General features: G+C 37.9%; 1 long non-coding RNA gene across 1 annotated transcript in view; it reads left to right on the top strand.

Moving 5' to 3' along the window:
• LOC112627647 overlaps positions 1–25,248 on the top strand; it is a 308,193-nt gene extending 282,945 nt beyond the window's left edge. The window contains exon 3 of the long non-coding RNA XR_003120205.1: positions 24,238–25,248. This is a non-coding gene — a long non-coding RNA (uncharacterized LOC112627647). The remainder of the gene's footprint in view (positions 1–24,237) is intronic.
• Positions 25,249–26,183: the final 935 nt, after the last annotated feature.

A 26,183-nucleotide genomic window follows, 5' to 3' on the forward strand; every position in this document is an offset into this window, starting at 1 on the left:
TTTCTTTGTATAACCTAAATTACTCAGCACTTAGTACAATACTTAATAAATACTAAATGCCATCACATACTATAAAAAACCACGAATGAGAAGTCTGGAGACTTGAGTTATAGTTGTGGCTCTGTCGTTGTGAAATCTTCATATCTTCAGACCTCAGTTTGTCATCTGTGTAACGGGGGAACTGGAAGAGTCTCCCGAGAGAGCTGTAGACCTGACCTATCCATATAGCTGAAATAGAATACATGAATAGATTATAGGAATCTATTCTGATGTTAAAGTGGAATCAAGTATAGTTTATCACTGATCTTGCATAACTGATTGCCATAATTGTATTTAATATAAGTGAAAGAGACTGATTATCTACATAAGCATCTTATAATGACATAAATACCTTTCCTGCACAGTTAGTTCCCATGTACAGGTGCCCAGAGCTGCTTCTCAGTCTTCTTTTTCCTGGACAGGGTCATATATTCCATAATTATCTTTTTATATCCTATTTTATCTTTAAAATATTAATGTCCTGATCTTAGCACATTGTGCTAGAGAAGAAGGGCCTGGTAACCTAATTTCACACAAAAGTGAGAGGCTCATATTAAGGTATTCATTTACAGCAGCATCTTAGGAAAGTGTTACACACTAGGTGGGGAGATATTTTTGACATGGAGTCTTTTTTCCAGCATCTCTCATGCCATATTACATAGGCATCTGTTCAGTCTATGCACACCCATAGAGCCGACTCAGCCTGTGTCTGAGAGGAATGATGATTGTGCACGTGCATGGGGTTGTATCATGCACCATAAAGGCAGGCTGACAGGGAGGTCCACAGCTAGCCGCTCCACATGCAACTGGATGATCCTGTGAAATATCTTGAAGTATATAAATCTGCTTGGATTCCCAAGAGGTGGACTAGATAACTTAGTAGGTATTTTTGTCTGTCTCTATTTCCTGAGATCTTTTCTACAAAAAACATTTTTGGGTCTCACATGTTGGAACAATTATCCAAGAATATTTCATCCCTGAGAAAAATATAACCCTTGAGCTGCTGCCAAAGTCAGTGAGATCTATGGCAGCTTGCCTTCTGCACACAGACCTTGCACATTAACACTTTAGGGACTCCAGCCGAGAGCACGTTTCACTGTCTCCTACAGCTCGCTGATGAATGAGGGAGATTGACTAGGACCTCTAGGAAGCTGACCTAGGGCACCTGAGGAAATTTTATCATCAAGTATGTACTAAATGGGCCCTTCTATTTTTAGAGTTGCCATTCACATGCTGTAAACACTATTTCTTTTCACTTAACTGACAACTTGAATAAAACATTTGAAAGGCATTTTTCAAAGACAAAGAATATTGTAACACAGACTACCCGCTGATCTCCTACCCATTTCCTCCACTTCCTGGACACAAAGCCAAACTCCATTTCCCAGCCTCCTTTGCAGCTAGATGAGGTTGTGAAACTCAGTTCTAGCCAATGGAATGTGATCAGAAATGAAATAACCCACTTCTGGACTTCATCTATAAAATCTTCTCCACTTATTACCCTTCATGTTATTTTCCCCTTCCAGTTACCTGGGAGGGAGTCAACTCACAGGGGAATAGTGGGAGTCACATGTTCAAGATAGTGGGGCATCTGATTAATCTCTTCAATGAGATCTATCCAACTAGAAACTCCCATATTGGACTGTTACGAGAGCAAGAAAAAAGCTTTTGCAATGTTAAACCACTAAACTAGGGAGGCTTAACTATTAAAATTGTTAGCATTGCCTTAACTATATAATTATGTCATTAATTTTCTTTAAAGCCATTGTTTACACTAAATGTTTTTAAATTAGAACAACATACTATTGTGGCATGTCAAAATTATGTCTGATGGGAAATTACAGTTTTTGATTTGGGGTTTTTCTTTCTTCTACAGCTGGTTCATAATACCCCAACATTTTCTGATTCTGCCTCACCTCCTCTAAGCTACTACTGATGACCATTTGCTGTCTCCTTTTATTCTTTCCTCCTTTGTTTCTTCCTTTTAAAACACATTCTGCTCCCTTTTTAAATTTGACACATTAACTCATTTAAGTAGTATTTGCTGTGTTCCTACTATGTGTCAGACATTTGATGGGTACTGAGTTGATAGTGGTAAATGAAACAGACTTGGCTCTGAGCTCCTCTCAGGTTTTGGTATGGTGTGGGAGACAGATGATAAACAGGAAAAAACAAGAAAAAAATCCACAGATTTATAGTAGGAGATCATGATGAGTACTATGAATGAAATGAATAGGGTCCTAGAATGGACAATAATGACAATGTACTACAGAGAACTCCTCTTACAAATATTATCATAGCGGGTTATGAGAGGGTGATGTTTCCATCGTGAACCAGGAAAAGAAGAAAATTGAACCATGGGAATGATAAGGGAAGAGCATTCCAGATTGTGCAATGGCACTGAGGCAGGAAACTATTTTGCAGGTTTTAAGAATTGGAAGGAGACCACTGTGACTGCAGCTCTATGGATGATGAAGAGAACTGCACATAAAAGATGAAATTAGGGCATAGATGCAGTTGTTCAGGGATTCCAATCTCATGGGAAAAAGTGTCACTTTTAATGGAAATGAAATGAGAAGTCATTGTGATATTTTAAATAGGAAAGTAAAGTCATTCAATTAATGTTTTAAAAATATCCTAGCTTTTGTCTGTAAAATAGATGGTAGAAGCCCAGGGTTGGAAGGATGGTCAGGAAGGAGAGTTTCACATCTGTTTAGGTGCAACATGATGGCAGTTTGGACTGGAGAGGAGGGAGTGGGCATTAAGAAACATGAATGTATTTGTGGGATAATTTTAAATGCCTGTGTGACATCTAAGTTGAGACGTGGAACTGGCAGTTAAATAGATACATAAGTCTGAAGCTCAGAGGAGCAGTCTGTGCTTTAAATATATATTTGGAAGTTGTGTCAGTGTATAGTATTTAAGCCATGGACCAGAGTAAAAGACCAAAGGCCTCTACTTAGGTTCACTGCGCCTTTTGAATTAAAAGAAAAAAAAAACTTAGGGCAAGAAACAGGGAGCTAGAGTACCAATCAAACATGGTTATAAGGGGAACAATTTACTAATCAATCCACAGCAATGTGAAATATATTTCAAGCTGATTCTCAGAAAAGGAGATGGGCTCCATCAAGACATTTTTTTCCCCTTTCCATTGCCATCATAACTAAAAATGAAAAACTTTAAAAAAGAATAGTTGACCTTGAGGTTTAAACATTCATGCTAGTAGATTGCCTGACTTTCCTTACTCTACCCTAGGAACCTTAGTATTTTCATCTCCAGATTACTTAAGTAATTCTGAGAGTTAAGTTTTTAAGACTAACTTTTGGACAAACCTATGTGAACTAAAGGTTGTTCTATGATAATCATTTTGGTTTATCTTTGTATCTCAGCTTGTCAGTGACTGATTTTTTGAGTTTATTTTTATGTTTTTGAAGTCTTCATTGAAAGTACAAAAATTCATATAGAAAAGTACACAAATCCCAAGTATACAATTCAAGGAACTTTCCCCAAGTGAACACACCCAAGTAACTAATATTGCAGACCACATGACTGAATTTTACATTGCAACCATGTTCTCTCAGTTCTATATCTTAGTCTCATGTTTTGTTTTTTTCTTTCTCTTTCTTTTAACAGACATTTACTAGAACTACTATTTGCCAGACATTATTCTAAGCACTGGGCTATACTAGTGTACAAGAATAAAAAAAACTGCTACCCTTCTGCTACTCTCTACTAGTCGCAATCAGATTTTTGAATTTTTATCCCTAGCTTTTTCAGAGGCTAGATTGCTCAAGTGACTCCTGGGTCCCCAGTAGCAGGATTTCCACCCACCTAAAGCCTAGTTCTAATTAAGTTTTTAAAGTCTACTTTCAGACCTCCCAGACTTTATCTGCACAGGTCTTGGCATGTATCAGGTCTTCTAGTGTCTGTAGAATGAATGAATATGGGAGTTCTTCATCCATTCCCTAGTAGTCTAATCATCTGTCCTGTACTCATTGAAGAGATAGATTGAATCCTGGACTCCAGTTACCTTCTGGCAATGTACTTGCGATCCCCTTTTCTGTTCTCCTTGAACTAGTATGATTTTAGAATGCTAGACTCATTTCCATGCCTTTGTGCTTTTGTGCAGCGGCCTATGTCCTTCACCTGGCAACTTGTCCAGAACTTTTCCAGTCTGGTCCATCCTACCATCTAATTTTGATGCTCATAAAACTTCTGTCTATGGGAAGGTGTCAGGCCCACTTCACTCAACTCAATCTTTAGCCATCTCAAGGTCCTGCTTCTGCTGACCTCAGTAAGTCTGTTTAATATCCAATAACACTACTATCAAAAGCAATTTCTAATAATGTAGACATGAAGGCACCTTTAGAGTGATTGGATCGCACAATCTCATTTTTAACCTCCTCTCTGCTCTTTGCTCTAAGGGCAGCCATAACGAGAAGGGAAATGGGATTGGATACTTAAGGAAGGAGGTAGGAGTCAGGAAGCCACTTAGTGGGAAGCCTGAGCTGAACTTTGCAGGACTTGGTCTATGCAGCGATTGAGTCAGCTCCACCTCCATGCCAGCCAAGAATGGTTCCTGAGTGAGACCTCTTGCCAGGCGATATTCTGCTTAGGTGTGTGGATCCACCTAAGACTTTGCACTAAAGTCCAAGATGGTTGGACTTAGACTCACCTGAGACTCACCCTAGGAAGTGCTCTGAGATAAAGACACCCAGTGGAAGGAGTATGTTTAGCTAAAATGTGAACCAAACCCTCTCTCAGGCAATTAAAGAGCTTCATTGCATGCTTGGAGACAGTGTTCACACAGGCGATTCTTCTGCTATTAGAGAAGCAGACTGACTCCATTTTGATCATCCTGCCCTCGTCTGCTTGGCAAGTGCAGTGTGATGTCCATATGCTCTATTGTTCCCGTCAGCAGGCGCTAACGTTTCTTTTGCTGCTGCTCTCACTTCTGTGGGGGATGTTTTTTTAGCCCCCTTTTCAATGTTGCCAACACATACATATATATTTTTAAAACATAGCACTTATTCTGGAGCTGCAGAAGGTGTGAGAGCTGTGTCCCCTAGCCATGGGACTGCATTTTCATTCAAACTCTGCTTCCTGCCTTTAAATGCAGCATAGATTAGTTTTCCAAAGAGGTACAGATCACCAGTAAGTGGCAGTAGCCTGGCTTAAAGACAGGCTGCACTTACACTTCAGAGGCGACTGCCTGGAACTGGGAAAGGGTTGCAGCCAAACGGAATTTATTAGCGGGATCTATAGAATGTGTTTGAAGAGCTACAGTGGTGTGAGTCGGCAGGCACACAGGTTGGCCCACCACCACACAAAGTCAAACAGGCCAACTGCTCAGGGGATTCAGCCTGGCACGCCTTGTCAGCATTTCTTTATTTCTTCCTGCAGAGAAACACAAATGGAACAAATTTTCAGTCCCAGGGACTTAGGCTTCTTATGCATTTTTCCCTTTTCCTTTAGAGCTTCCTTCCACGTTCTCAGCCTCCATTCTCTAGTTTTTCTTCCCCAGATGGTGTTAAGGAAGCAATTGCTTCTTTAGTGGTTCCAGCTGATTCCCTCCCTGCCAGTACCTGGATTTCCTGTGGTGCTGGACTTTTAGCTGGGGAAAATTTTCTCAGTTCTTCAAGTAAGGATTTTAAACTCCATGTTCAATGAGAGATCTGTGGAATTTGGCTTCCTTACAAGAACTAATCAATGTAAAGTGTGGGCTATGCTGCACCTGATCCTGAGAAAGCCCCGCAGGAGGGGGAAAGATCATTTATTCTTCTTGGGGGTAGGGAACGTTCAAACCCATTTCAGAATGTTGATTTAGTTCTTCCAGATGATCTCTTTGTGGAATGGCTGGCCTAGTAGAGATCCCCTAAACATCCTTGAAGACAGCACAATACAGTGGGAAGGGGATGGCCTTTGCAGCCAGACACATGTGGACTCAAATGCCAGCCCCATCCTTACTGGCTGCTTGAAGTTGGGAGAGCCTGCCTCAGTTCTTCTCCCAGCAGATGGGGATACAGGCCCAGAGGGGTGGGAAAGGGGTAAGAGAACAATTGGACATTGTAGTGATGGGTCTTCCTATGGGATGACATTTGTAGTTTTCCATACTTCTTAGTTTCTGTCATGAAGTCTCGCGATTTTGACAGCAGCAGGACAGACTTATAATTTGTTTTCACACAACCAATTTCATGCTAACTCATTTCATGATCTATTTCATTTTTGACAGAAGTCCGAGTTCTCTATCCTTGGACCTTGGAATGAGCTGCTGCTGGGTGGGGCATGTTCTAAACTGTGTATATAGTGGAGATCGGAGGATTTCTCCTTCAGTTCTCACCTCCCCTGCCAACCTCTCAGTCCTCAGCATTAGGATTAAATAAGGCACTGTTTGGAACACACCTGGGAATCAACTGGAACTAGTTGACATTTAAGTACTTCAATTTCCATCCATAGTCTTATTTTTCAATACCAAACTCTCAAAAGCAGCCTAAACTTTCTCATTTCTACAACAGGGAGATTGTAATTATCTGTGGTTATTCTGAAACTGTTTTTGTTAGTGTTGTTGACAGAACATCCGCTTAATTGTAATGAGATTTTTTTTCTCCTCTTTCATAATTTGGGTGAATTTTTTCTGAGTGTGAAGAAGCTCACAACAATAGTTTAAAAGACAAACACAATGATGTCTGGTCCATTCCTACCAGACTGATCTCTGCCACATGAATATTCAGGGGAGCCCTGAAGAGTCCATTAAAAACAAAGTTGAACTCTACCTGTTTATAGATTACTTCTCTTCGTAATTACACTATGTTTCAGCAACTAATGGGAATGAAACTTCTTAACAAAAACAACTGCCTTTCCATAACATGAATTAAAGGAGAAATCAAGGTCAATTCTGTTTCAAGTAACTGTCTCAAAAGGAAAAAAAAATGTCTTCATTAATCAAAAGCATCCAGATCTACTTCCCTCTATTAATCCAGGTATATAGAAGCTCCTAACACTTGTAACCAATCTCTGTCTGCTCTAATGGATATTTGGAACCTTTATTGATTTGGGTAAATTTGCTTCTTCTAAGGTCAATAATGATAAATGAGTCATGTTCTGCATGAAGTGACTTGGTACTTTGAATTAAATGATTGTAATTATCTGTAGTTATTCTGTAACTGCTACTGTTACTGCTGTTGACAGAACATCCATGTAATTGTGATGAGAATTTTTTTCTTTGCTCTTTAATAGTTTGGGTGAATTTTATCTGCATGTGAAAAGGCTAATGGTAGTGGCTTAAAAGGCAGACAGGGCAGTGTCAGGCGCCTTCCCTTATGCTTCTGTCATCATGGGCCGTATTCCCACAGAGCTTGCTCTGGGTTGGTGTTGATCACAGCCCAACCTGATGGGCATTGGGAGGAAGGGGTAACCACGTGCTGCCACTCAATGCCTTTTTAGTGGAAGTAAATCAGGCTCAGAACCCAGAGATGAAACGTTAATCACCCGCTGTGTTTCCTAGGCCACTCTAATACGGTATCTGTTTGGAATTCATCGTCAACCCTGTGGTGTTCTCATTGTTTCACTGGTGATGAGAAAATCCTGGCTGCCCACAAGCCCTTGCTGTGCTTCCATCTGCAGCTGCATTTTGAAGTCAGCCTTCTATATACAAAGCCCTGTGTTCTGTCTCCATGATGCAGGGCTCCCAAAATCAAGGCAGGTGCAAATGAGATTGTACTTTCAGCTGGCCTCTGGCACAGATGGATGGATTTGCCCATCAGAGCTTCAGCCTCCAGGTGAGGCCAGTCTCAAGGCAATTTAGCATGGACTTAAAAGGGGGGAGAAGAGCTAGTTTATTTCCTCCAGCTACATGCTTTTCCTCAAAAACCTAGAGCGGAGCGATTTTCATTTTAAGGCAGATCTTTTTTAAAATGTTTTAAGAGAAAGGCAGGAAGTTGGACATAATATATCTTTCTGAGTCTCAGATTTCATTCCAGAAAAATGAAGCTGAAAGAAATTACTTTTTAAGACCTCTGCTTGCTCTAACATAAGTGGGACAATAGGACTTTTATACGGAGGACAAAGAAATTGCCTTTGAATGCATACGTGTATTAGGAGTAGTTTTCATTACAGACCCTCCCCACTAGCATCCAGTAATTCATCGAGAATTACAGTTAGTAGTTTTTGTGCTGCAAAACTAAAGAGAAAGAGATGGAGTCAAACCTTGCTGGGATGAGAAAGCAATTTTCTAGACATGAAAAAGAGAAAAACGCGCTGGGTCAGGTCCCTCCCATACCACTGGACGTGGCACAAGAAATGATGTTATAAATGGCAATTTAGGGCAGACTACTAAGTAGCAGAGCAGGACATGACCTGTGCTTCCAGAAAACAGAAGGGCCAAAGGATAGCAGTTTTCTAAGTGGTGGAGTGGAAGAGGAAGAGTTGGCAAGGAGGAGGAAGGGAAAGAGAGGAATGAAAGGAGCGGCAGCTTAGAACACATAGAAGAGGCCGTTTAATGTTGAGAGTTTTTGCAAGAGCTTCGTAACCTGATTCCAGTCGTACCACTAGATGTGAGTAGAGCAGGAACCCGATGCCACCTTCCAATGACGATACTGCCACGCTGCTGTGCCCACTGTGGGACTTGCCTCTGTTCAGGAGTAGCAGCCATAGGGGGACGGTAGAAGGTTTTGGACTGGGTACCTCCTTTCCTTCAGGGCATTTCAAAATGAAAAAGCAAACTATGAGGTAGCTTCAGTCTGTTTGAGCCCAGAACCTCTCATTCCTGCCACATTTTCTCTCTCCTCCCACCTCTCCTAGCCTCTTAAGCATAGAGATTCCCAGCTGAGATCCATTCCCTTGCTTTCTTTTCTCTGTTTGGGGAGTGATTCTTGAGCCACTTTTTATGTTTCTCATTTTCTGCATCAGTCTAAAATCTCAAACTGGGAAATTTTATCTCCATGAGACTAGGATAGTAGGCCATCTCCCTCACCGCGCCCCCCAGCTGATGAAAAAGAAAACCCTCTGAAGTCGCCCGCAAGTGCCTCTGGCTCCCTCAGAGGAGGAAGGCATTTGTGGCCACCTCCCTTGGTCTCGCTCCTGCAGGTCATAAGGCAGAAGCCAGAGAGCAGCTGCGCTGGGTCACAGTAAAGAAGCAGCGGGCTCGTAAGGCAGCAAAATGAGAAAAGCCACTGAGAAAAAGGATGGCACACCACGACAAGGGCCATGGCACCCTTCTCCATCTTTCACTGAGTAAACGGCTGAAATGCCAACACAGCTGAAAAGCCAGCAAAAATAGATGAACTTGTAGCAGGTGTTAGCACTTGTAGCCATCTAATTTCAGCTTTAACTTCCCAGTCCCCAGAGAATATAGTTTCGGAGACTGGGGAAAGTGAGAGCATTCGTGTTTAAAGTCTGGAATCGGAGGTGTCGGCTAAAGGCCAAAACCTTTAGCTCTATTAACTCCTCTCTGAATCAAGAGAACGTCAAGAAGAGACTGGATCTAGTACATTTTACAGATAAACCAAGTGGAGGGTCTGGGTCAAATAGTGAATCTGTTTAAGAAAGAAGAGAATTAGCACTAATACTGTTTTTTTTCTTCCTGCATATGAACTGTATCAACTGTAGTCTCAATCCAACATCTGTGTAACATGTGTACAGCTGTATGTAGGGCATTGTCTATGAACAGAATATCACATACTAGATGCAGTGCCCTTCAGATGAATTGAAATCTGTTAGAGAAGGCAGCAAACACTTGCGTTCCAGCTCAGCCTTTATTATAATTTATAAGTGCTGTGCCTCACTGAAGAGATTGGGTTTGAGGGAAGCCAGTTCACTCGCTTACCAGGGAGTTTGCTCTTCATCAGCTTTCGTTGGAACAAAGTACTAACAGCCGAGGTGTCGTCTGTGTTGATGTCCTGCAAAGATTCCAGCTTGAGGAGTGCAGGAGGAACTGGTCTGCCATGGCCTTGGTTAGACATTAAGCTTAATGTCAAACACAGAGGTGAGGCTGAACAGAAAAACAGCAACTGCTCAACGTTATTGTCTCCCCGCTTTATTTAGAGACACGTAGTAAACAATTGGGACTTGCTGGCTTCTTGGTTTTAACTTTTCTTCCCAATAACTCATGGGGGTCTCTTTGGCCCCCTTCCTTTTCCTTTACCTCCCTCCCTGACCCAGTTCTCTAATCCTAACATAGGAAAGAAAGTAATTTTTACAATTCTCCTAAAGTGAAGGAACAGAAAATGAGATCAGATACTTACAAATGGTAAGTGGAAAAAGTACATGTTGCTGAGTAGACCCACAGAAAAAACATGTTTTCTGGTATCAACCCACAGTAGACAGCCACACATACCCCAAGAAATGCTTAAATTGAGCCTAGTTGGTCCTCTCTGCTCAACAGTAGTTCTGTAGTAAAATGTGTTAATAACAAGACTTCTTTCTTGAAAGGAGGTGTCTTCAGGTATCTTCAGGGACAAGGGGGTGTCAGGAGGGCAGAGCTTGGGGCTCCTGCTGCAACTGCATATCCTAACTGAGCCAAGGGGAGAAAAAGCCTGGGAGACAGGGGAAGGACATTTCATAGCCAGTGTGTAGTAGTCAAACTATAAGAAGCCAGCTGCCCTTCATCAGTAAGCAACAAAGGAGAGAATAAAAAGCTAGGCAAAGTGGAGAAGCAGCAACTGTAAACAGTGGGGGCCTTGAAACATCTCATGGAAATACTTAAGACATTTTTGTATCTTTGTGTGGTGGTTTGTAACTTTTCATTAAAAAAAATTCCATGAGAACAGTGCACATGTAATCTTATGAGCTGTGATGCAGCCTTTGCTATCACCCACAGACAGAGGCCACTCTGTGGAACAGCTTGCTTTTTGATGAAGTCATCAGAAAGCTCTAGTTACACTAATCAAGTCAAAGAAAATGGATCATCTCTACAGCAAATACTTAAAGAAAACTAAATTTGGAAAACATGGGATCTTACATTTCTTATCTGCCACAAACTGCAGTTTCCCTTTAAGGAATTGCAGCATGAGCCGCAATTTATCATTGGTACAATTATCATTCATATTCCTCAGAAATCGTACGTGCCTGGTTGTCTTAGAAAGAAGTACTAGGATCTACAGTGTCCTTCCCTCCTTTCCTGAGCACTGATAAGGAAGGGGACTGTTAAGAAAAGTTATCCTCAGCAAATTATCAATTGCTGAATCATAAAATTAGAGAAATTGGATGCGGCTTTGGCTTTAGGTCTATTTCTTCTTTCCCACACCAAAATGGAATTTTGAGTGAAAAATTGCAGCATCTCTACCCTGTAATGAAATGTGCAGAAGAAATGAAAAACGCATTACTTTACCCCATGTGTATGTACTACATCATTACACCACTGAGAATGTTTCACTAATGATACAGAACATATGGGGGCTCTTCTATAATGAACTACAATGAGGTACATTAAAAATATAGATGAGTTTAATTTTATATATTTAATTGATAAAAAAACTTTTATAAGGCAGTTTCATAATACTTCTACAGATGGTAATTATTCCCATTGGTGGAGTCCAGGCTGTGTGTTATTACAAAGTTTGCACCAGCATAACTAGGAAGGGATCTGGTTAGCCAAAATGAAGGATATCCTAAGTTCCAAACTCTCGTTTTAATAATTTTGGCTGTGGACTCATTTTCTTCATGTCTTTCTGTGTGTTTGCCGCAAAGCTATGAAAGAAGATTTTCATTCAGTGCAGTATGTTTGCATTCGTGATAACCACTTCCATTTCTTCCAGAGATTGTTGCTCTCTCCTTTCCTTCCCTCCTACAAAGAAGAAACATGGGACATTTTTAAAAAGTTACCATCCTATGGGAGGCTGAGGCAGGAGAATGGCGTGAACCTGGGAGGCGGCGGAGCTTGCAGTGAGCCGAGATGGCGCCACTGCACTCCAGCCTTGGGCGACAGAGCAAGGCTCCGTCTTAAAAAAAAAAAAAAAAAAAAAAAATTACGATCCTAGTGCCACAGATATGAAAATACTATTTTGATAGAGAATCTGCATACTTTCTAATACAGCACATAATTGGATTTTACAGTCTTCAAGAAGAGCTAATTTAGCTTAGTTAGTATTTTATGATCAATGTATTGAATTTAGATGATAGTTTTCCACGGGTTCTATATCAAAATTGTTTGTTCAGTAAAACCTCAGTCTTTAGTATTTTCGAAGAGTAAGATTTCAAAGAGGAAGAAAGTTTATTTTGCACAATTCTGATTTTTGTACACTGGTGTCCACATCCAGCAACAGGCTGCAACACTTCAGAAACTCCCATTGTAGCGTAAAACTCGGAGTAAAATCTGATTTTCTATTAGGATAATTTTATATAACCCTTGTTACATCTCAATTTAAGGAAATAATTAGAGCAAATTAGATCACAGGAAAGCTTAATTAGCCCATGGTAGTTTTGAATTAAAGTTCATTTTCTCTGAAAATTAGAAAAGCCTGAGAATTTAGTTCATTATGTGATAATTTAGCATCATACATCAATAGCATCCTGGGAAAGTGACGGGGTATGGCAGTGGTCTGGAGGGTGGTGTGCTCAGTGACCTGGAACCAGAGACTGTGCCATGAAAGCTTAATGTTCAGGGGCAGATGATAGCACATGGAGACCCAACTATTTCTGGTGTGTTAAATTCCAGGTTAAAACTTCCTAATCTTGATTTTGCATTTGTGATATTCACTTTACTTGAGTTCATTAAACAGATATTTAAATTAAAGAAAAAATCTTACATACCGTATTTGCTGGAAGCCTTAAGATATTATAACTTGAAGATTCTATCTTATACATACATGAGGCAGTGACTTTTCTGGTTTTAAGTATTTTCACTGTTCTATAATTTTTGTCACAATCACATAAGCTTTCCACAAATACAATGTGCAGAGAATGTGGCTTAATATTTACTTTGCGTACACAGAGGATTTCATAAATCTTTTACTGATAATTAATGCCTTTTATTTAGTCATGGTGACTTAATTCGGATTAAGGTCAATAATTAAGCTCTACCTTTAAAGCCTGGCTGAAATCTCCACTCTTTCAATAAGTCTCCATGAACCCTCATCCAGTTAGTTTCCCCCGTTCTCTTGCAATGCCCTTTCTAGTCAGCCTTCAATTAAGGTTACTTATGCATGCTTCTAACCCTCCTGTGTAAGTCAAGGATTCCTGTCATTCATCTTTGCACTAGCTACAGCACTTTTGGCACAGGGTTTTGTCTATAATAGGTGTTCAATAAATATTTATTTTACTGATCATTAATGTGAGGAGGTATTATTCAGACCACGTGGCTTTGAAACACATCTATGTGCAGTGAAAACGTAAATTTCTTCTTTCAGTGAGCAGCTCAGTGTCCACATGATCACCACCACCCATCTCCTCTGACATCTCTATCCATCTCAATTCAGACCAATGAATCCAGTGTGGAAAGCAGGAATCACACCAGCCAAAAGCATGTTACGTCAGTATTTTGTATCATAAGTAGGAAGCCTTCAAACATTGAATTTAGCAGATTATACAGATCAACCATGAAATTGAATTTGGCTTTTGCTGAATACAATGAGTCATATCAGACCCTTCTGCACAGGAGAGTTCAAATAAACCCAGTAAAATATTTCCGCAGAAGTAATTGGAAGCATTTGTACATGTATTACACTCAAATTAATAATACGAATCTTTTGATTGCAATTTCACTATGTAGATATTTTTCTATACCTCTTTCCATTGGTTCCCATCAAAACACATACATTTTGTGTTATTTAAGGACCAATATTTAATTTTGGAGAATAGTTAATATTAATTTCATATTGGTATTTAATAAAAATGTCTAATATTTACAATAAAGGCTGTGTTATAACTGATCACATTTTTATCCAACATGAGACAATGAAGGCAGAGAGAACTAGCCAAGGCTTACATGGCAGAGCAGAGGGCATATAGGGTTAGATACCTGTCCTTTTCTTCTCTTGTTAGGATGTTGAGCTATACCACTGTATTGTGAGTCTTACCTAAAACTGGTTTACCTATAAGCAGGACCCTGAATATCCCTCACATAAATTTTGCTTCTAAAATCATTTTAGACTTATATTTAGGCATGATGTCTGATATCATGGGAATTTGAAGTATTCCAAATAAAACAACACACATTGAGAAAATATGACTTGAGTGACCTTATCAATGCTTTGCCTTTAGTAAGGGAAATTTATGGTCTAACCCTTTCAACTTACTCGAATTGAGGATTTTGACTAAAATATCATTGAATTGTACTCTAAATGGATGAATTTTGTGGTATTTAAATTACATCTCAATAAGTGGTTTTATTAAAAAGTACATTTCCTGAAAAACTGCCGACTACCTACGTAACTATGAATGGTTTCAAAAGTCACCTAGATTTGACTATTCAGAGTACGTGTCATTTTAGACAAAAGATTTGAGAGCTAGAATTTGTAACTTTTCTAATCACAGAAACTAGAGTCCCAGATCAGATGAATGATTTGGCCAGTATTTCATAGTAAGTTAAAGGCAAAGACAGGTTTTGAAGTCCATTCTCCTAAGTACCCGAGAGCAAAACTTGCTATTTGAAGTTCTCTTGAGTTAATTGCATTGCACCCTGTCTTCTAGGGTCTACACTTTTTCTAAGATTTGTGATCTCTTAGGTAATAGGTAGTGTTATGCTTAAGAGTCAGATCACTTGGTACTGGCCCCAGAACTTAAAAGTATCTAAATGAAATAAAGTTGGATTTAAATAAATATTTTTGGGGAAAGGAAAAATGCTTTCTCATTTTCTTGGTTCTTATTTAATTAACGTTATACATATCGTTCATTTTAAGGTATTTAAAATTATTTCTGGAAAGGAGTATAAGCAAATGTGAAATTTCAAAAATAAAAAAAATAGGAGTCATAACTTTGGTGTTACATTGTCTACCCTGTTGTCTCTGAAATCAAAAGCTCTGTATCTTTAATACTATTAAGTCTGCCTGTGAGCTACAAGCCATTTCGTTAATTAAAACTTTTTGAATTTTTCTCTATAAACCAAAACAGACCACTATACTTGCAGCAAATATCCATTTCATTGTACCACATTGTGTTTGAATTCACCATTTTTAAAAAAGAAAACATTTTTTAACCTTTATTTTTAGCTTTTGTACTAATTTCACTTTAAGAAATGTGTTTCATATTTGCAGCCAAATGAACTTCATATTTGCAACAATAAGAAAGACGTGCTTCTTTCTTTGAAACAATAACCCCTGTTTTTCTGAGACATATAAAAGAAAACTGATATTAATGGGGAGATATACCATGTTCCAATATGGAGAAAAAATTTTTCAAAAACTAGGTTCTTCCTAATTTCTAGGTTTAATTTGGTTTTATTCCAGATTAACAGATTTTCTTTCTTAAATTTTACAACTGTTCTAAAATTGATCGTATCTGGTCTTTTTTTAAGAAAATAAAAGGGAGGGGAGCAGAAACTGAAGATAAATTGATGTAGATTTTTAAACGTAATAAAAGCTATAACAATAAAATCTATGGTACTGACATGGATCAATGAAAACAAAAATGGAAGCTGGGGGGAGAAAGACTCTAATATATACATACTAGAATTTAAATGAAATGGAAAGATTTTTAAAAGCTACATCCTCTGGAGTTTGCTATGGGTAGCAAAAGATATATCTCTTTCAGACCTTTCCAAACATCTAATCTCTTCCTGCTTGTAGAGGTTGTTTTGATGGGGGAGAGGGCTGAAATAATTCAATCAAGGGACTTAATCCACAAAATTTGAAGCATTGTAAAGAAAAATGTTATGCCAAAGTTGTCTGTTCTTTGTAAAGTTAAACTTTAGAGGGCTAGACTGCTCTTTTAGCCGTGAATGCTACCTTAGAAAGCAGGTCCTGAGATAAGTATTTTTCCACAAGTAGTTGATTAGTGATCCCAGGAAATATTGGCAGGGGAGCAGAGAAGTAAGACAGGGAGGTGAAGGCAGCCCAGATAGTTTTTATCAAACACCTTACCACTGTGGGCAAGTGGAGCCTGATCTTGCTGGGGAAATGTGAGCACTGGTGTAAAACATACACCTAGACTCATCCACTCCAACCAAACATGAGACCACTCGCTTATTTACTCAGCACATTCTCTGTTATTGGTCTAGGGGTGCTGGATTGGGGATAAGGATAGGTGTTATTCTCTAGGCACTTCCAACCTGCTGCTCCTGTAGACAACACAAAATGTGGTGGCCAGATAAAGCCTTGGGTAAGTAAATGGACGTGCTGTTTGTTGGAAGTCAGACCGGCAAGCTCTGAAGTGCTAAAGGCCAGGGGAAAGAGATGAAGAAAGAACTAGCACTATCTGACACAAAGGCCAATACTCTAGGATCTTACTTCACACAGTAGAGAAATAAGGATTTTTCGTGTTCCTGTGATAACCTGAACTGAAGAAACAACAACAAACAACAAAAAGACGGGGAAGGAAGGCTGACCATTGTTGAGTTCGGGAAAGACTTGTGATGGGAAATATAAATCAGTATGGAGAAATCAACCTGGCATCTGGCCAGTCTAAGGAGGAATCGCTGTGACCATGATCTGGGGGAGCCACTGAAGAATTTTAGATGCAGTGATGTTTCACAATGAATCTTGGGGTGTTTCCCTGTCTGTTTATACTCTCCCTCAATTACCTCCAAACTCTCAGTAAGAATTCAAGTGTAATACCCTTGTGTTAGCAGTGCCTTGGGAAATAGCAGGGACACAGTCCCTTTGTCTAAGAATGAAGCTGTTCAGAGTGGTGATATGATGGTCACACGTGTTTCACAATTGAGCAAGGGTTTGGCATGAGATGTAAGCACTCTGAGAATGGAAGTCCCACAGGTATCCCTGGAAATATTAGGGAGACTGCTAGCAATCCTGTTACTTCGCATAGATTTGGTTTTAAAGAATGACAGCAGAAGGCTATAGGACTTCTGAATTTACTTAAAATTTTGATGTATTGCTTATTTGAAATTTTTGCATTAGTTTTGGTTTTTCAAATACTGTATTGAAATATTATTTATATTAATTACTGAAGGTTTTTTGGTTTCCCCTTTAAATTTTTCCCAGAGGTGAGTTCCTTACTCATTTGAACCAAATGCTCATCTTCACATAGAGATATTTGGGCCCCACCATATAAAAAAATAGTAGTATCAGTTCCTGGGCAAAGGAAATGGTGATGGGAATTGATTTGCTATTTGGGGTGGTGGGGGGGGGAAAGAGGTTCTAAGCTCATTCTTTGTAGCAAATACATTTTTGTTTATTAATGTGTTAAAAATTTAAAATAACATTAGATTTTTGGATACAGAAGGGACTTCTAAGCATAAAAGAAAAAACTACAAAGAAAAATATGCATACATTTGCATAAAATTAAAGCTATTCATTTCAATAAGCATGAAACAAGAGAATCTGTAACAAATATTTGTAAAAACTAAGTTATTAATACATTAACATTTTTGAAAAGTAATTTTGAAGTTAGAATAAAGATCCTTAAAGCTATCTGTACTTCTTAATACAGGAATCTCATTGCTAAAAACTTACCCTTATAAAATAGAGATGTGGCCAAAGATTTGTGTGTATCTGTAGTGTTATAGCTTACCAGTAATAACAAAAATTCTTGAATCTAAATGTAAAATTATAGGAATAAATTATGACCTAAGCATAGGATGGAACATTATACACATAAAAAAAGTATGCTTTTAAAGATGATTTAAACTGGCCTTGAGCAACAGTAGTGGGTCTACATGGCTGAAGGGACAACGGGAACATGCCTTTGAGCTGACCATGATCATTGTAACGGAGACTATACTTGACTGAAGGACAATTTGGAAGATCTCCTGCTTCCAAAGTTTTTTGGATTGTGTAAGTTCTATGGTTCTGAGTAAGATCATAAAGGAGAGGAAATAAAAAAATGACTTAAGTTGGATTTCCTAGGATGCCAAATGTGGTTTGACTTAGAAAAAATATATATCATGCAGGAAATATAATCTCAAAGTGATGGGATTATGGGTGATTTTCATTTTCCTGTTCGTATTATGTTTTTCAGCATTATATTTAAGAATGTGTTCCTGGCGCAAAGGTTTTCTTCTCTCCCAGCTTATCACTTTGGTATATCTTCCAGATGTTTTAAAGAAACTTCTTTCAAATAAATGTGATAATTTTGAGCTGTAGGAAAAGGCCTACAGCTTGAAAGTGGAATTATTTATTCCAGTAACTTTCATATTTTAATAATATAAAGCCAGGCTTAGGAAGCATATGTGTAAAAGGAATGAAATGGCAGCAGAAGTGTAATGTATGTTTCGGCAAACAAATGTCAGAAGATGCTTTTTAAGATGAAGTTATAAGACAATTCTTTTGGTCCTGGTTGGTGAAGGTTGTTTTATCAATTGCTGAGATGTTCATTGTTCACTCATTCTGTGTGAAATCACAGGTTGTAACATTAGGAACACTAAACTGAGCATCATGGGCCTGAGTTCCCAGTGTCTCTTCTAACACTCTCCATCCAGGAGAGCTTAGCTTCCATTCACCTACCAGAACTTCCTTGTCTGCAAAAGGAGGAACTTTCTGGAAATCTTTTTTGAATTTTCAGTTGCATCTCTTTGAAGTATTTGCAAATAAGATTTTATTAAATCAATATTTATTTATAAGTGGAATTCACCATTAGAATTGCCCACTTTGGAACCTACAAAATATACGCCAACCAGTGATGACATTTTGTACAATTCCTTGTATCTTTAAACCTGGGCATAAAAGTTCATAAGCAACTCCAGCCCAGAATCTGAGAAAGCAATCCTTTTAATCTAGTCAAATAACAAGGAATCTCCCATTAGAAGATACAAAGAGATAAAAAGAAAGAGATGATATACAAATATATCATTATATATGATACATATTTAAAATTATATCTATGACATATACACTACACCTTAGAACAAACTTTTCATGTAAATTTGGCAATTTTTGATTGATGGCATTTTAAGGTACATCTTTATTTTAGGGATACTGATGCTTCAAAACTGGACAGTGAATGTACTTTAAGAATAACAATGAATCTAAAGTACAGTACCACCATGTTTGCTCGATGGAAATATCCAGTGCTGTACCACAAGTGTTAAATTGTTCTGCCTTAAAGAGTGACATCATGCAGGAAACTCAAATCAAGTATCAAATAATTCTTTTTTAATTACAAAGGAAGCATCCCCTCTCTGTTTTTCTCCCCTGTGGTCTACTTTTTATTTTGTGTCTCTGACTCAATGACTTCAGTGAATCACTGGGTACAGTTTGCTATCCAACTCGAAAGATATATTGACTGGCAGGCTCATTTATTTACCTCCCCCCAAAAAGGAAGAAAGAAATCTTTTAAAAACTCATTGAGACTCCCCACTTTGAGCACAAAGAGGAACATCTTAGATGAAGTGTGAGCTAAGGAGAAGGGGAGTAGCCAGGATGGCATATTTTGAATGTGATGCCACCTCTCAGATGGCTTTCATTTTCATGCCCGGGAGCATCTTAAAAAAAGAAGCTGGATATTGCATATAAAGTTTAGAGAATTGAGTATTGTCTACTAAAGCAACAAGATTTACGAGAAACGTCTGGCTCAATTGCATTAAGAAAAAAAATGATTTCAAAAAAAATCACTTCCCCGCCTTTTAAAATGAAAACCATCTGCAATGAAAAATTTAAAATGATAAATCTTCTCCTTTCACACTGCTACTGATAAATGGTTAGTTTTCCTCCTCTTTTTGGAGGGAGCGGAAAAGGGATTTAGAAATATGTGATATTCATGCATGCAGACTTTTGGTTAAATATCTATATACTCTTTTCCTGGAATTTTGAATAAGATTCTAAGTTTGTATTATTATAATCATCATATGATATTACGAGAGCTATCACATGGAAACTCCAGGCTGTAACTTTTTGGAGTTGAGGTTCAATAACATTTGACCTTTCTTAGCTATGAAAAAAATTTGTGTTTCCATACATATAGTGATTTCAAATTCATGGAATATATTTGTCAAGATCTACTCAATGTAAAACATTTTAAATTAGCCAGTTTATGCAAGCTTATGTTTATATTTGATGTTAAATATTTAATACTGTTTTTTATGGTGAAACCTCTTAATTTTGATTAAACAATCTATGGATTCTAACATTTATTCTGAACATAAAAGAAGAGGAATAAATCCATAATCCTTTCTTTTTCTTCTCTAATTCATGTGCCCCCAGACACACAAAGAAAGTGGGTAATGATTAAAGTAGTAATGCTACATGCTAGTGTCTTTTGTTTGTTCCATACTATAAAAGCCTATAGGCAAGTGTCCATTGTTTCATTTTACCCAGATCTTAATAGTGAGATCTTAAATAAATGGCAATGACTGAATTCACATAAAATCATTCTCCATATACTGTCGCCCCCAGATTATGAATCTAGAGGGCACTGATTTACACGTGGGTTACTCTGAAGCAGGAGTGAGTAGAACTGTCCCTAATGGGGGCATCTGTTCCTTTCCTCAAAAAGGGGCACTCGGGCTCCTTCGGAAACCTGCGAGTTTAATTGGAAATTCTGGGTGCCTACTTTACTAGTCATAAACTAAGTAATTGTTTCCTAATGCAAGCTGGCAGTGCCATTGAGGGCAGATTATACAGACCTGCCATCCTGAGGTGTTCTAAACAAGTGACAAATCATTAACAGCAGGTCTCTGGATCTCTGTGAGTGAGCTCTGTGGCTGCTACTGGAGGGAAACAAGACCAGAGAGGAGCGAGGGAGATCTGAGCAGGCAGAAGCTGCTGCATTAATGACTGGCATTGTCAGCACTGTGTGCTGGGGATGACTGCAGCATCTTCACTTTCACCTTCTTCTCAGGGGTGTTGCTATGGGTACCATCTCAGAGGTGTCATAGAAAAGAAAGAGCAGGAGGTAGACTGATGAACAACATAAGGAAGTAAAGGATATGCAATGGCATAACAATATGAAGACATTCTTCCCATACAAACGAGTGTGTTGCATACTTCGATAGGGACCCATTAAATATGGAGGATGGCAGACAGGAGAATTGGTTGAATTGTCAACAAATGACAAATAAAAGGTGCTTTGGAACTATTTTATGGCCCCAATTATCCATAAAGATAATCGTAGTACTGGACCTTTATCACTTGGGTACAATCTTTTGTCACTAAATTAATTTATGAGCCCCTGGGAATTGTATGCATGCGTGGTGTATGGGTGTTTTTGCAGTATGGCAAGACTGGGGAAAGCTGTTCATTATTTTAAAGGCTGTGGGGTTTTTTTGCCCTCTTTTCAAACTCCTGCTCTCTCCCCTGATCAGAGATTCTGTGAAGGTGCCAACTCCCTAGCACTTTGACTTTGAAATTAATCATGGTAGCCTTCCCTCTCCGTAATATGTTAATCATCATTAGCCCAAATCTCTTGCTCTCTCTCTCTGTCATACTTTAGCTGCCGTTGGATAAAACTCAGAAAAAAAATTATTAGGAGCATTTTAACAAATTGCAGCATTTCAGTGATTATGTAGCAGTTGTCAGATTCCTTCCTGGCAGAGTTGGAAAACTGACATTTTCTTAGTTTCCCAAGTTTATGCTATTTTAATAAGTTGAATAAACAATGTTGAGTAGAAAACAGGTTTTGCTACCCACCTTTATTTTATATATAGTGTTATAATCAGAGTCCAACCATATATATATTTATAGAGGAGATTATTAAAAACATTCTGGTGAGAACACAGAGCAACTTCCCCTCATCATTTGAAAGTTCATATTTTATGGGTCACGTGGCATTCAGCCTTTCCAAACTGGCTTGAGTAGTTTCTATAAAATACGTAGCTGGAAATTTTGGTTCTTGTAGTTTTCTTTCTCGTATTTACTTTTTTTTTTTTTTACTTTTGTTTTTCTGTTTTAAAATCATGGTAGTTGCTGGGAATGTCAACCAAAATAACATTCATAACCTGAAACTACCACCCATTATTTTCACACATATATCATATAACTGTCACTGGAAACCAAATTCTGGGGTGAGTTGACCAAACTCTTGGGAGGCTATTGCAGATACTTTTCTATAAAAAATGTTTTTACTAAAATCACACAAAAGAACCCTTGGCCCTGGCCCTACTGCATATTTATTTTTTTAAGGCATCAGTTTACTCAGGCAAAGAAACAGGAGATGTTCTTAGAAAGGGATGAGGTCCTGACTTGCAGACACTTTTCTTTTTCTGGCTATAACTTTAAGGTGTAGATCGTTGGTAGAACTAGAAGTAGATATTTATGGGAAAATGAAATTGGATTTGACTAAGCAGTGAGAGCTAAGACAGATTTGAAAATATAGAGAGGACCTGATCTGTATTCATTAATTTGTTCATGAATTCAACATTTATGGAACAGCTTCCATGCATCGGGTACTGTACTTGATATTAGGGAAACAAAGATGAATAAGACACAGGCCTCTCCCAAGGAGCTTGCAGTCTAGAAGACATGGTCTTTATTTTATTTTTATTAAAAAAGATGAGGTCTCACTCTCTTGTCCAGGCTGGGGAGCAGTGGTACCATCACAGCTCACTGCATCCTCAAACTCCTGGGCTCTAGGGCTCCTCCTGCCTCAGTATCCTGAGTACCTGGGACTATGGGAACACCCCACCATGCCTGGCTAATTAAAAAAAATTTTTTTTTTTTTTTTTTGTAGAGATGGTATTTCCCTATGTTGCCTAAGCTGGTTTTGAACTCCTGGGCTCAAGTGATACTCCCACCTTGGCCTCCCAAACTGCTGGGATTATAGGCATGAGTCTTTGTGCCTGGCTGAAGACATAGTCTTTAAATAGCTTATTATATAATGCTGTGAGCAGCATGCAAGCATAATAGTGTGATCTGAGACATCTAAAAATGAGGGCAGTAGTGAGATTATAATTCACTAAGTGGTTTCCAGAGTATAAAATAAAATGAATGCTTTAATTTCCAAATGCTCTTAAGGTAGGAAAAACAATCTGAAGTATTAAAAACAAGAGAAGTACATTGAAGGTGGTATTACAAACTCCTTGCTAGACAAGGGTAAATGAGAGCCCAACACAAGGGATGTAGTTGGGAGAACCACAGAATAGACTTCAAAATTTGGGACTTAATTACCTATATGTTACTGTATCCACCTTGAAAAGAAAATGCTGTTTGCTGAATTAAAAGTCATTATTTCTGTAAAGTGTACCCTAATGGCAAGTAAGAATTAAAAGGTTCTTAAAGTCATTCTTGGGTTTGAGGTGTATATAACCAGGGCATTTTTTTTTGGTAATGGAGTTTCTTAAAATCAATTATTATCTTTTATTACAGGCTTCAAAATAATTGTTCTTATAGCTATGATGTCAAGTTATATCTAGTCCAGCCAGAGTAGTATTGTGAAGAAATAATTTCTATCACAAAAGTCAGTCATTATTCAATTAACTAATTCTATCACTAAATTTGGCTTTTGTTTTGAATTTCTTTCTTTTCCAGATTTGAAAGTTGTTTACAGATACTAGAAACATTCAGAGTAGTATGTGCGGTTTATAACGTTACTAACTCAGCACTGGTACTTACTAAACAATAATGCCACCTGTCATTAGTAACAATAAAAAGTAGCACCCGTTAAATCTTGCAAGATAACCAGAGGCCATCAAGTCATCCTCCTTAATATTGCAAATTTTAGTAAAGTTTATAAAATTATCCAGCTGATTTAAAAATTGGATTTAATATATTTGCAACCTCCAAATACATTACAACATGATTATAAATTGCTCTGGGAATTTTTTTATACTCAAAAAAGGTCAGCTTTTACTACAATGTAAAATTTAGAGCCCTTATTGAAATATGTCTTCCAGCAAGCTGTGAGGAAGTTTTATGCAACCATTAAATATATAAACACTTGTAAAGGACAGTGTATCTATATATACATACATATGTGTATATGTGTGTGTATTTATTCATATTTACATAAAGCATGTGTGAATATACATTCTCATATTTATCTGTACATATGTCTGCCCCTGCATCTGGAAGAATATATTTGTGTTTGTAGAGTTGGTCCAGTGTTCATATCCAAATGCAAATTTTGACTCTTAGAAGCATATTTGTATCTTTTCCTTTCTCAGTAGTTTTGCCAGTTGGTGTATTTCTTTGCTTATTTCCACTTTTTCTTCCTCTGCAGCATCCCCCATGAAGTGGCGCTGAAAGATCACGTTAGCACAGTTCCATGATGTGAAATACCACAAGTCTGCAATTTTTCGGTCTTGAGAGTGTCGCTGGGCTGAGAGGATGGAAATCTTTCAGTAATTATACCAGTTTGTATTCGTCTCACATTTGGGACCAAATACAAATCCGATCCACTCTTTCTCCCTGTGAATATTCATAAAAAACAAAGTGCCAATTCTGGTCTAATCATGTATGGAACCAAATATGTTGATGAGTCCTAAGTATATACTGTGTGTCTGTATACATATGAATATATATATTTGTACACACTAATTTTGCTTGTGTCCTCCTCTGTGCAATTTGTTTGTTTAGTATAGGGGTTGCTGTTATAATGTGTTAATAAGCTGCTGAAAGCTTGGCACCTATTACTTGAAATGACAGCTATGTTAGAAGCCTATTAACACTCCATAGCAGCAGCTCTGCAACTACTAGAAATGAATTTCAAAGAAGGTAAATGAACAAAAGCGATTCATATCTCTTAGGAAAGCAAATACCATGCCTAGAACCATATATACTTTGGAAATGTATGGTGTATAAAATGAAAAACCTCTTCCAGTTAAAGAAACAGCGGAAAGGGAATATTTGGAGAAAGGAAGACTGCCTAAAAGATTTCCCAACAACCTTGAAGACATAAATGTAAAGGATACCAAACATAACTTCCTCCCTTTGTTTCTATTGTATTTAAACCAGAACTGTGTCAAACTTATAGGAACAGAATATAGTACAGGTAGAGGAAATTCACTTTTCATGAGCAAAAGTTAAATCATCTGGATTTAGCTCAAACTCTTTCTTAGTTTCTGAGCTTAGAAGTATACCCTGTGCTATTGTTCTCTGAAGCAGGGCTCTTTGAGTCAGCTTGCTCTGCTTTTGAACTACTTGACTGACTTTTGACTGTCATTGGAATCTGCAAGATGGTTGAAAGTCCTGGGTAAACCTTAATCATGATAATAAAAATGTGGTAAGTTAAGTTCAGAGTAGGTGTTTTTCTTTCTCCTTTTTGTGATAGTGTGTGTGGGGGTGTGTGTATGGCAAGGTGTGGGAGCTGGGTTATATGCTAAGAGTACAGTTCCATAATTCTAGGTTAAATAAAGATTTAACTGTATTAACTTTTTAAGGCCCTTGCTTTTGAAATCAGCTGCAATGAAAAACAAGTACTTTTACATTTCAACTTATGCATGCACAGAAATTAAAAATTGCTTTCAGAGTTTGTGTAAAACTAGCAGTGAAAAGTTATAATAGGCAGTTTCATCTTTAGAATAATTTATATTACTATAATATCAGGACAGTAACACATAGTAGCATTATCTTTGCGTTCATAGCACCATAATATCTATTATATAGAATATGTTTTATATACCATGCTATTCATATTTCTGTGAATGGCTACTATGAGTTCTAAAAAGAAAAGCTGGAAAGATCTTGGGAGAGAAAGAAAATGGGCATAGACTCTAAAAATCTGTATAAATATAAGCCAAACATTCGTTGTGTACATGCATGTATGCATGCACAAATAAGGCTTTACAAATTAGATTGGGATAGATTGTCATGGAGGAAAGAGGTGAAAAGAAAGGCAATCCTCTTATCACTGAGACTCAATACAAAATGTGTTTTGAATATTGTCTAAATATTCAAACTCCAATTTCCCACGTAAGCTGACACTACCCTTGCCCTTTGGGACACTAACTAGAAATGTTCTTAGGTGAAATCCTGTCAACCAAAACTTAGTTTCCCCAGCCCTTCTGTACACTAATAGTACATTGACAATTGATGCTCATTATGAATTTAAAGGTAATTTTGTGTTTGTTGAATCACTAACGGTTTAATTATGCTCAGTATTGTTTGTACAAAATGATTTTAAAAAATGGATTCTAACATCTTAATGTGTAACCCATGTGTGATATA

The sequence above is a fragment of the Theropithecus gelada genome, chromosome 7a, assembly GCF_003255815.1.
Source record: "Theropithecus gelada isolate Dixy chromosome 7a, Tgel_1.0, whole genome shotgun sequence".
NCBI lineage: Eukaryota > Metazoa > Chordata > Mammalia > Primates > Cercopithecidae > Theropithecus > Theropithecus gelada.